Genomic DNA, 12,018 nt, shown 5'->3' on the forward strand with positions numbered 1-12,018 from the left:
ACTTAGAAGAAGACATAAGGGAGCCATAAGAGAAGATCAAAGAAAACACTTAAAGAACACCATCGGAATCAAATCGGAAGCAGGTCTCCATCAAGATCGATGACCTCCTTTTAATTTCTTCTGAAGTTTTTATGAGTTTCTTTGTTTCTTGTGATTTTTCTGATTTTGAGATGTTTCTATTTACGATTATGAACTAATTCCCTAGATAGCTAGGAATGATGTAACTTAGGATAAATCTTATTTTTTAATTTTTCATTTACATGATAAATACTTAATTCTTGTTCTCAATTATGTATGTTAATTTCTTATTTTAATATTTCAAGGATATTAATTCATATTTAATGTGTTTAATTCAGTGGAACAAAAGCCCCTGTTATTCAAATCAGAGAAAGGTACATGAATGAGTGGTAATGAAAAAAAGTAGAAAGAAGATCCAACAAAAACCTAGAATACGATGAGGCAAAAGGTAGGTCCATTAATAGTTCTATTTTTGCATCAAACATGTGATTTGAATGAACCATGAAAACCGTCCACACAACTCAATAATGAAACAAAAAACAAAACCAAAACCTTCCACATTCACACACACATATACACTCAACAACTAGTGATGGTTTTTTTAGCCATGTTGAAATATGTATGAAATGTACAACAAAAGAACCTAAGCTCTTTGACTTCAATATGTGAACTTTCTTATTCATTAGTTCTTTTGTTTAGTTTTAATCAAGAAACTTAAGGTTATGATTTTCTAAATATTGTGAATAAAATTTAAGAACAACTTATTATTCGTAAGACAAATATGCATCAGAGAAAATGTGTTCAAAGCCCATGAGTTCTTTAGAAGTTTAATCTCAAATGATGGATTTAATTCCACTGATGCTTCAGAGCTACGATGGTGCTTGGAAAACTACAATATTTGACATTCATAAGGTCGTATATTTGTTACTTTGTCATTAAATTATCACAATTCATGCACAATCCATTTGGTTTACACTAGAGAATAGACAAACGATTATTGCGTTACTTGCAACAAACAAAAAATCTTAGTCTTTGAATATTTGATTGTTGTGACTCTAATCTCTACATATATAAAAATGGCGATTGTGCTGGTGATCTCGATGATTGTGTATCCACATTAGACTATATTTTAATTATAGTTTCACTTCAATTAGTTGGACATAAAAAAAAGTTACTATTGCACAATCTTCAACTGAAGCTGAGTATCGTGCTCTTGTGGCTACTTTTGAAACTCTCTGAGTCAAACATCCACTCAAATAGCTTTAGATACCTTTTGAATCGACCTAAAATATTCTGTGACAATTTGAGTGACACTCTACCTTGTCATCATCGTTTTTTGCATAGCAAGATTAAGCATTTTGAAATTGGTGTTCACTTTTTTAGTTTTATATGTTAATAGTAAGGAACTTGATGTTCATCATATCTATGCCACTGCCTAGTTGCCAATATACTCACCAAGGCTCCTAAAACAACCTTTCATTGTATCTATTGACTAAGTCTTTTAACTACGGGATAAATCTTATTTTGAATTAATTTTTAAGCTTTATTTTTCACAAAGTATAACTATATTTACAAAGTTACAAGAGAAATCCCCATATTTTTCGAATTTAATGTTCATGCATTTTCCAACTATGCTTCATGACTAATTTAATAATCTTTTTATTTTTAATTTAAAAGCAACCTATTTACGTTTTTTTTTCAATTATCTATATTATTAAAAGTCTTAAATTTATTCACATGTTGAATAAATTACCTTTTAAGCTCGCAATCAATTATACGAATTACAAGTTAATTTTTTTACATTTTTAAAAATTCCTTTTCAATATTTTTTCAGAGAATACGTTGTTTTTTAGTATTAATGTAATGCATAAATAATTGTATTAACCAATCTATTCTTAAAAAATTACATCTTCCTTCATGAAAAGTCAATTACTATCAAATAGTAATCAAGTCATTCATCACAAAGACAAACGACCCGTTGCCACAATTACTTTTCATCAACCATGTAATGCTAATGAGAGGATATTATTTACCCATGTCTTGGGCTATGAAATCCACTATTGTGAATGACGCTACATACTAAAAAAGTTGTCTACCCAAGGCAATAGCTTGCGGTTCTTTATGTATTTGAACTCAAGATTTTACTTACATTAAAGTATACTAGTCATGCATACATAGTTTGTCATCCACTCAGGATTTAGGTATGTCACACTATGAATGTCAGAAGTGAATAAATCAATAAATGGATTTAGGATTTATTCCTTTTGGGTCCAGTTCGATGTACTGTCAGTCTAGTCAGTCAAATCTATGTCCTATCTTTTGGGAGTCGTCTGCTCTGATGCCCAAGACAAAGCATCTCTCCAATTAGACTTGATAGATGACGTATTAGTCTTTTAATCAGTTTGCTCATTTCCAATTAGACTAAGGACATGTTTAGGTTCATCTACTAATATAAGATGTATTTTTCGTATTACAATCTAACCACGCAATACCTCTTAGCATTAGTTTAAGCATTAGACAACAAGTAAGACACATGCTTCTAATTTGCTTTGCATGCAAAAACCACATAAGGAAATTTGTAAAAAGTATTAATGTAATTCATAAATAATTTTATTAACCAATCTATTTTTAAAAAAATTACAAGTGTACTTAGACGAAAATACTACACTTAGGGTACCAGAGCTAACAAACACTACAACTTCCATTAAGGATTTCAACGGATCATACTCAATCGGATTTCTTCCACATGAACCTTCATCATCGATCCCCACATTGATGGACTCAATTACTTTTTGGGTCCTCCTATTGTAGACTCTATAGGCTCTATTATTTTTTGCATACCCTAGAAACACACCTTCATCAGACTTGGAATCAAACTTCTCTTGATGCTCTTGATCCTTCAAGATAAAACGGGTACTTCCAAAGACATGAAAGTATTTCACAGTTGGTTTTCTACCCTTCCACAACTCGTACAAGGTGAATTGAGTCTTTGGCCTTAAGTCCACCTTGTTCTTTCTTTCTACAATTCCATTTTGTTAAGGAGTATTTGGAGTAGAAAACTTGTCCTGCCACAAATTATAGTGCCAGTTTATGTACTTTCGACACTTAACATGTTTTTCTCTAGCTATTTTAGTATATTTTATTGCATTTTAAGTTTTCTTAACTTAGAGTTAAATTATTGCAAAATAAGGGTTTTTCTGCAATATTTTGTGTTAGTTGACCCATTGGGCCAATATCGGCCTTAAGATAGTTTTAAGATTTAATTGAGTGTACATGGCACCTATTTTTAAGCCAAAAAGCATCACGAGTGATAGTTGAGTCGCAACAGAAGCTTCCATGATCGCAACACAACCAAACCAATTCAAGAATTTACATTCAAAGTCGTGTGTTGCGATACAAGTCCGATGTGGGGAAAAAAATTCATAAAGGGTGCTTCTATCTACACAACCCATATTTGGCTTAATTAAGGCTTGTAATTGATCTTATGAAGCAACTAACTTCGCCTATAGATAGCAAGCTTACGCTAAGCATTTTATATTTTAGTTTTAATTAGATTTTAAACATTTACTTTTTAAAATAATTTATTTATTTTTGTTCTTCAACTTCTATTTGATTTGATTCCAAGACTTTGTTTTAAAGTATTTTATAATTTTCTTTCCCTTCTTGATTGTCAACGGTGATATCTCGCTAGTTGTTAAAGGATTTCGTAAAATTGAGCACATCTAGTTTATCAAACAGAGCAATTTCTATCTCACTCTCATTTTAATTTATTTGTGTATTGTGCGTGATTGAATTGATTCTAGGGAATATGGAAATGGGATTCATGAGTAGCTAAGTCCTTTAGAGAGATTAAAGGGCATCCCATACGAATTAGCTGGTATAAATTTATGTGTACTTAAACCCTAGGATTAACGATCGTAGGAAGTATCTAGGTTAAACGAGGTCAAGACATAAGTTTGCCGAGTAAATCGTGAGTTTATCTCAATCAGGAAAGTGAGGTCGAGAGATAGGTGAGTACTAGTTAGTTAATTAAATAGTAGAGGTCGAGAGGTAATACTGGTTAGTTAATAACTAATTCACTAATAAAACTTGAATTCTAAAGTTAATTGCAACCACTGAAACAAGTTAATATTCTTCTTGTTCTTTGAGAGTTATTCATTTTTCAAGTTTGTTTTAGTAATTTAATTTTTACTTTATGACCTTAATTGTTAGTATTAATCAATGTAATATAATTTTTAGTGATTACTGTTTAGACCTGCTATTATAGACGATATTTTTAGATTTAATCCAGCCTCTCTTAGGTCTAATCCTCGAAATACTTACTGGTATTTCGTTGTAACAGAAAACTATATTACAATTTGACCTATTCACTTGGATATATCGCACTATAATTATATATATTTTATTTGTAGAATCTTTACTCTAAATGCTCGTACGTTTGGAGGCGGTCAAAACTCATGCTTGATCCCTTCATCCTCATAGTAAACATCAAAATCTTTATTTTTGAATTCCCTTTCATGATCACTTCTTATTCTTCTAGTCATTCCAATGACACGCCCCTTTTCATTCATCAAGGACTTGCACAGCTTCCTAAAGGCTTCAAGGGTGTCTGATTTTTCTCTAAGAAATTTCACCCATGTGAACCTTGAATAGTCATCCACATAGACTAGCACATATCTTTTGCCACTGATTTTCTGTATCTACATAGGACTAATCAAATCCATATAAAACAACTCTAGTGGCTCGAATGTTTGGTCTTGAGTGACTCTTTGATGTTTCTCCCTATGTTGCTTACCCTTCAAGCAACTGCTAAAAACTTTATGGACACCACCAATTAATATAGGAATACCCCTGACAACCTCGGACTAGATCAACATTTGAAGTCCTTTGTAATGCATGCGACCAAGTTTCTCATGCCACAATCCTAACTTAGAGACAACTGCCTTATTACACTTCACATACTATAACAATTATCAAAGGTCCTGGCCCTTTTCATAATTTTATCTTTTATCTCGAAAGAGACTTCACAACTATCTTTTATGAAATTGATTAACATTCTTTGGTCACAAAACTTATTTATACTAGTTAATCACAGTAATTTTTTATAAAAGATATTTTCTAAAATTATATGATATAAAATATCAAATTAATTTCGATGTACAACAGGTGGAATTATTTTATTAAGTCGTACATATAATTTGTTGAAAAAATTGTACTTATAATTTGTTAAAATAACATTAGGATAAAAATTATGAAGGTCCACATGAAAAATTATGAAGAGAGAATTCTTCCTCTAGCTTAGGGTACTATGATTAATATACAATTGTTATTATTTCATAAAAAAAGATTATAAAGGTAATAATTATATCGGTGTAAGTTGTCTCTTGTATATTTTACTTCAATTAAATTCATCGAAGCCTCCAAATGAAAAATTGGATATATGTATATGTGAATATATATATTACCAGGGAAATCTAATATGAGTATCTTCATTGGTCTTCATTTTCAAATCGCTAGGAAAATCTACTACTCTATGTTCATCGCTCCTTTTACAACAATGCTAAGCTTCTCCACCTTACTTGCTTTCATCACTTTTGCTTTGAGTCACCTCTTTAAGCTTCAATGGCAGCGCAATGCCCAAAAGCCTAAACAATGTAATGCTATTCTCCCGTTACTTGTTCTGAAAATCAGTCTCCAATTCATGAGAAAACAGGATGCTATTTTTGCTTCAAGACCCCTTACCATGGCCACTGATGTCCTCTCAAAAGGGCACTTAACCACTATTTTTTCACCCTTAGGAGATCAGTGGAGAAAAATGAAGAGAGTTATGGTCAGCGAGATGCTTTCACATGAAAGACATTGATGGCTTCACGAGAAAAGAGTTGAAGAAGCTGATAACCTCGTGCGTTACTGTAGAAATTGTTCACATTCATATAAAATGCTTACAAACTATTTATAGATTATAGATAACCCTTTAAAACAAAAAAACTAAAAATATTAAAATCTAATAATAACCAATGACTCTTGACCTTTCATTCTCCTAAACAAAAACTACTAATTTAAACCCATTAAAAAAACAACATAACTCTTAAACTTTCAACTCTTGACCTTTCACTTACATAACTCTTAAATTTTCATTTAAGTTTATTTAACAAAACTCCCCTGTAAACTTAAATGCTTCTGCCATCCTTCATGCCGATTAATTTCTTGTAGTTGTCGAAGAGTACCATCGGTAGTGGTTTTGTGAAGATATCCGCGACTTGGTCTCGACTTGCCACGTGCACTAATTTCACACTTCCTTCCTTTACATGATCTCGGATGAAATGAAAACGAATGTCAATGTGTTTGCTTCTCTCATGATTCACTGGGTTTTTTGCCAACTCAATCGCTGATTTATTGTCAACTCGTATCTCAGTTGCACCGAGTTGTTGTTGCTCCAGCTCACCCAACAAATTTCTGAGCCATATAGCATGACACACACACCAAGATGCTGCCACATATTTAGCTTCAGATGTCGATAGTGTCACGATTGGTTGCTTCTTTGAAAGCCAAGAAAATGCTGTGTTACCCAAAAAGAACACATATCCCGATGTACTTTTTCAATCGTCTAAATCTCCACACCAATCACTGTTGGAATACCCAATCAACTTGTAATCTTCCATATTTGAATAAAATAACCCAAGTGACACAGTTCCTTGAATGTACCGTAGGATTCGCTTCAACGCCTTCCAATGTGAATAAATCGGCTCCTCTATGAACCGACTTACAATGCCAACACTTAGCGAAATTCCAGGCCTTGTGCAAGTGAGATAGCGAAGGCTTCCTACCAAACTTCGGTATTTACTTGCGTCGACTCGTTCTCCTCCATCGAATTTCGAGAGTTTTACACTTGGTTCCATTGGTGTTGATACCGGGTTGCAATGTTCCATCTTGTATTTCTTCAAAATTTCCTTTGCATATGCCTCCTGTGACACAAAAATACCTGTCTCTTCTTGTCTAACCTCCAAACCAGGAAAAACTTCATTAAACCCAAATCTGTCATCTCGAATTCTTGTGTCATTTTGTTCTTAAAATCTAGTATCATCTCACCATTGTTCCCCATAAAAATGAGGTCATCGACATAAAGAGCAACAAATAACATATTACCTCCATTCTTCTTCACGTAGAGGGCATGTTCATAAGGACATTGTTTAAACCCGTTCTCCTTGAAGTATGTATCGATACGAGTATTCCACGCCTGCGGTGCTTGCTTCAACTCATAAAGTGCCTTCTTTAATTTTAGCACCTTCTTCTCCTTTCTATAATTTATGTATCCGGGTGGTTGTTCGATGTAGACTCCTTCTTTGAGCACACCATTCAAGAATGCCGACTTGGCATCCATTTGAAATATTGACCATTTAAATTGTGCCGCTTGTGCAATGAGCAACCGGATTGTCTCTATTCTTACAACGGGAGCAAATACCTCATCATAATCGATCCCCTCCTTTTGCTTATATCCCTTTGCAACAAGTTGCACCTTGTATCGTTCTAACTCGCCTTCAGCATTCATCTTTCTTTTGAACACCCACTTCACACCAATGGGTTGACTTCCTTTCGGTAATTTTGTTAACTCCCATGTGTTGTTGCGGTCAATTACTTTAATCTCCTCATCCATAGCAGTTTGCCACCTCTTGTCTCGCACCGCCTCTTCAAAACTTATATTCTCGGAATCTGCCAAAAGACATACAATATGTAACTCATTTGTTGAATCATACAAATCTTGCAAACTTCGCATTTTTCGTTGTTGCGGTTCATCTTCATCATTGGTAATTTCAGGATTTGTCGGTATGATTGTTGGTGTAGCGATTGATGATCCTCCATCTTTGATGATAACCTCAGTTGAGTTATTCCAATCCCACTCGCTTGCTTCATTAAATCGTACATCACGACTTACCACAACCTTCTTACTTATCGGGTCGAGTAGCTCGTATCCTTTTTTTTCTCATCATACCCAATAAAAATAAACCTTTTGCTTTTGTCTTCGAGCTTCGTTCTTCGTTGATCCGGTACAAGTGCATAGGCCTCACTACCGAATACTTTGAGATGAGAAACTGATGGTTTTTTTCCGCTCCAAGCCTCTTGTGGTGTTTGATCTTCCAACTTCGCATGTGGACATCGATTTTGCACATAGATGGCACATTGCACGGCTTCCGCCCAAAATTCCTTCGACATCTTCTTGCTCTTGAGCATTGATCGAACCATGTCGAGAATAGTCCGATTCTTCCTCTTGGCCACACCATTTTGTTGGGGAGAGTACGGTGCAGTTAGGAATCGTCTTATGCCTTGCTCCTCAAAATACTCCATGAAAGCCGTCAAAGTATACTCGCCACCTCTATCAAATCGTACAGATTTGATGTGTCTACCAGTTGCTTTTTCCACCATCACTTTGAACTTTTTGAACACCTCGAATGCCTCAGATTTTTCTTTAAGAAAATAAACCCATGTTTTTCGTGAGAAATCATTGATAAAAGAAATGAGATACCTTTTACCGCTAAAAGATTTAGGGGTGATTGGTCCACATATGTTGGTATGAATCAATTCGAGAAGTTGCTTAGCCCGATATTCTGCCTTCTTTTGAAATGAAATTCTCGCATGCTTGCCAAGCCCACATTCTTCACAAAATTTTCCCCCATAGTTCATATCTGGTAGCCCATGCACCATGTTCTTCTTCGCCAACTCGTTTAGACCACCATAATGTAGATGGCCAAAACGGAGATGCCACAGCGACGCCTTGTCTTCAACATCGACTCGCAAACATTTTCCTCGAATGCTTTTCAAATTCAACTTGAACATGCGATTTCTCTCCATTTCAACTAGAGCGACCAAACGCCCTTCCTTATCTTTCAAGTGTAACACCCGATCTTTCATAAATACCGAATAACCTTTTTCCATGAGTTGCCCCATACTCAAAATGTTACTCTTGAGGTCTGGTACGTAATACACATCTTGGATTGACCCAACTAACCCATTTTGTTGTAAATAACAAACGGTACCTTGGCCTTTTACCTCAACCTTCGACGCATCTCCAAACGACACATGACCCGTTTCAACCTTTCGCATTTCTTTGAATAGGTGCTTGAGCCTGCACATATGGTTGCTTGCACCCGTGTCAAGGTACCACACCTGTTGTTGTTAGTGTTGACTTTGTTGTGTGCCATCAAGAGAAAACCTTCTTTTGCCTCCTCATTTTCCGTGGTTAGGTTGGTTGTCTCTTCCACCTTTTTTGAGACACGACATTCTTTCGCAAAGTGTCCCGCCTTACCACAATTGTAACACTTATCAGAGTTACAATCCTTCGCATAGTGACGATATTTGCCACACTTGTAGCACTCGACATTGGAATAATTCGACCATCCGCCTCTTCCACAACCACGTCTTCCTCCACGCCAATTTTTTTGGTTTGAATGCTCCTTCTCCTCATAATTCCCTTCTTGACCTCAACCTCTTCCACCACGACCATTTCCTTGATCTCCACGACCACGACCTCTACCTCGAAAGCTCCGAGAATAGAGAACTTTTTCGTCTTTGATTGATGCCTTGGTTTGAAGTTCTTGCTCGAGTGTCTCCTCTTTCTTCTTCTTCTTATGTTGTTCATATGCCTCGAAAGAATCGGCGAGTTCATCGACTGTGAGTGTTGCTAGATCCTTTGCTCTTCTATGGCACATACGACATTTTTGAAACTGTCAGTTAATGTTCTCAAAATCTTCTCCACAACTCGTGCATCGGTTAACGTTTCTCCGTTTAGGTTGAGTTGGTTTACCACGGTTTGAACACGCGTGATGTAGTCAGAGACACCTTCCGATTCCTTTATCTTCATGCCTTCCAACTCGCCACGAAGAGTTTGAATGCGGACTTGTTTAACTCGGTCAGTTCCTTTGTACACCTTTGCTAAAATGTCCCACGCTTCTATTGAAGTTGTCGCACTTGCAATCTTCCCAAACCCCGACTCGACAACAGCTCGGAATAACATGTACAATGCCACCTTACCTTTTGATCGCATTTCTTTCAACGCCTTGTTTTGCCCCGCCGTATATCCCGCAGTAGTTGTCGGTTCTACGAAGCCTTCTTGGGCCACCTCCCAACCATCTTGAAACCTGAGCAGAGCTTTCATTTGGATGCTCCAATTCTCATAGTTCACCTTTGTTAGTCGAGGCAATGGCACATTACTAGTCACACTCTCCATAGCTCAGATACCAAATTGTAAAAATTGTTCACATTCATATAAAATGCTTACAAACTATTTATAGATTATAGATAACCCTTTAAAACAAAAAAGCTGAAAATATTAAAATCTAATAATAACCAATGACTCTTGACCTTTCATTCTCCTAAACAAAAACTACTAATTTAAACCCATTAAAAAAACAACATAACTCTTGACCTTTCAACTCTTGACCATTCACTTACATAACTCTTAACTTTTCATTTAAGTTTATTTAACAGTTACGTACTTAACCAATGCAAAAATGGTGATGAAGGTGGCCTAGTGGACTTAAGACTGGTTGCCCGACACTATTGTTGCAATGTGATAAAAAAGTTGATCTTTAAACGAGGATACTTGGGAGAAGGGAAAGCAGATGGTGGACCTGGTTTTGAGGAAGAAGAATACGTCGACGCCATTCTCACATTAGTCATTCATCTTTATTCCTTTTGTATATCTGATTACTGGCCATTTTTGAGAGGCCTCGACCTGGAGGGGCATGAGAAAATCGTGGCGGACGCAACTAGGGTTCCAGAGAAATATAACAATCCCATTGTTGAAGACAGGATTCAACAATGGAGAGCTGGCAAGAAACATGAACCTTAAGACTTGCTTGATGTTTTGGTTTCTTTAACGGATGACAATGGTACCCCACTACTGTCCGTGGACGAGATCAAAGCTTAAGTAAATGTATGTCTTTCCTTCTCTTTAATTGTTTTTGAACAAAATATAAGCCACCAACATGTTAATGTTTATTAAAAATGGATTACTAAGACATGACAATAACATAAATATGATATAATATACACGTGTTATCATAGAAAATCAGCCCTGTATATTGATAGTCTCTTTTTCAACTTAATTTTCAGGAAATTATGATTGCTGCAGTGGATAATCCATCAAATAACTTAGAATGGGCACTTGATGAGATGTTGAATAAACCAGAGACGCTACAAATGGCCAGAGACGAATTAGATAATGTGGTTGGAAAACATAGGTTAATACAAGAATCTGATGTCCCACAACTTAACTTTACTAAGGCATGCGCCAGAGAAGCCTTTAGACTCCTTCCTGTTGCAACATTTAGCCCTCCTCACGTGTCCGTGACTGATACAATAGTGGGCGACTACTTCATCCCTAAGGGTAGCCATGTGATAGTTAGTCGGGTTAGGCTTAGTCAAAACCCTAAAGTTTGGGACGAGCCATGCAAGTTCAAGCCAGAACGTCACCTCCAAGATTGTAATAAAGGCGAAAAAGTGGTGCTTGAAGAGCCAGATTTGCGGTTGTTTACATTTGATAGAGGAAGGAGAGGGTGCCTTGGAGTGGTGCTTGGAAGCTTGATGACTGCCATGCTATTAGCGAGGCTATTGCAAGGATTCGATTGGAGCATCCCGACTAACTAGGGAACCATTGATTTTTGTCTAGGAAGGGGAGTTCCCTTTCTGGCTAAACCACTGCTTGCTGTTGCAAAGCCACGATTGCCACCGCATGTCTACTCTTTCTCAACTGAAAGTGAAATACAGTGATTAACTCCTTGATGAAGATGGGGGTTGACAAGGGAGACCTGTTTGTGGCTTGGTTCTAATGAAATTGTTTTTATCCCTAGTATGTATTTCCTGTTGTAGCTTATTTCAGTGTTTGTATGGGGTGTACTCACTTCAGCAACTTCTTATGTATTGTTTTCTCATTAATAAAAATGGATAAGCAGTTAGTAGCTGATGTATTTCTTTCCATGTAACTTCATCAATGCACATGATAAA

General features: G+C 36.0%; 1 pseudogene; it reads left to right on the forward strand.

The window, feature by feature from the left end:
• Positions 1-5,575: 5,575 nt before the first annotated feature.
• On the forward strand, positions 5,576-11,784 carry LOC107956248 (phenylalanine N-monooxygenase CYP79D16-like; annotated as a pseudogene).
• Positions 11,785-12,018: the final 234 nt, after the last annotated feature.

This window comes from Gossypium hirsutum, chromosome D07 (assembly GCF_007990345.1).
Source record: "Gossypium hirsutum isolate 1008001.06 chromosome D07, Gossypium_hirsutum_v2.1, whole genome shotgun sequence".
In the NCBI taxonomy this organism is placed as follows: Eukaryota; Viridiplantae; Streptophyta; class Magnoliopsida; order Malvales; family Malvaceae; genus Gossypium; species Gossypium hirsutum.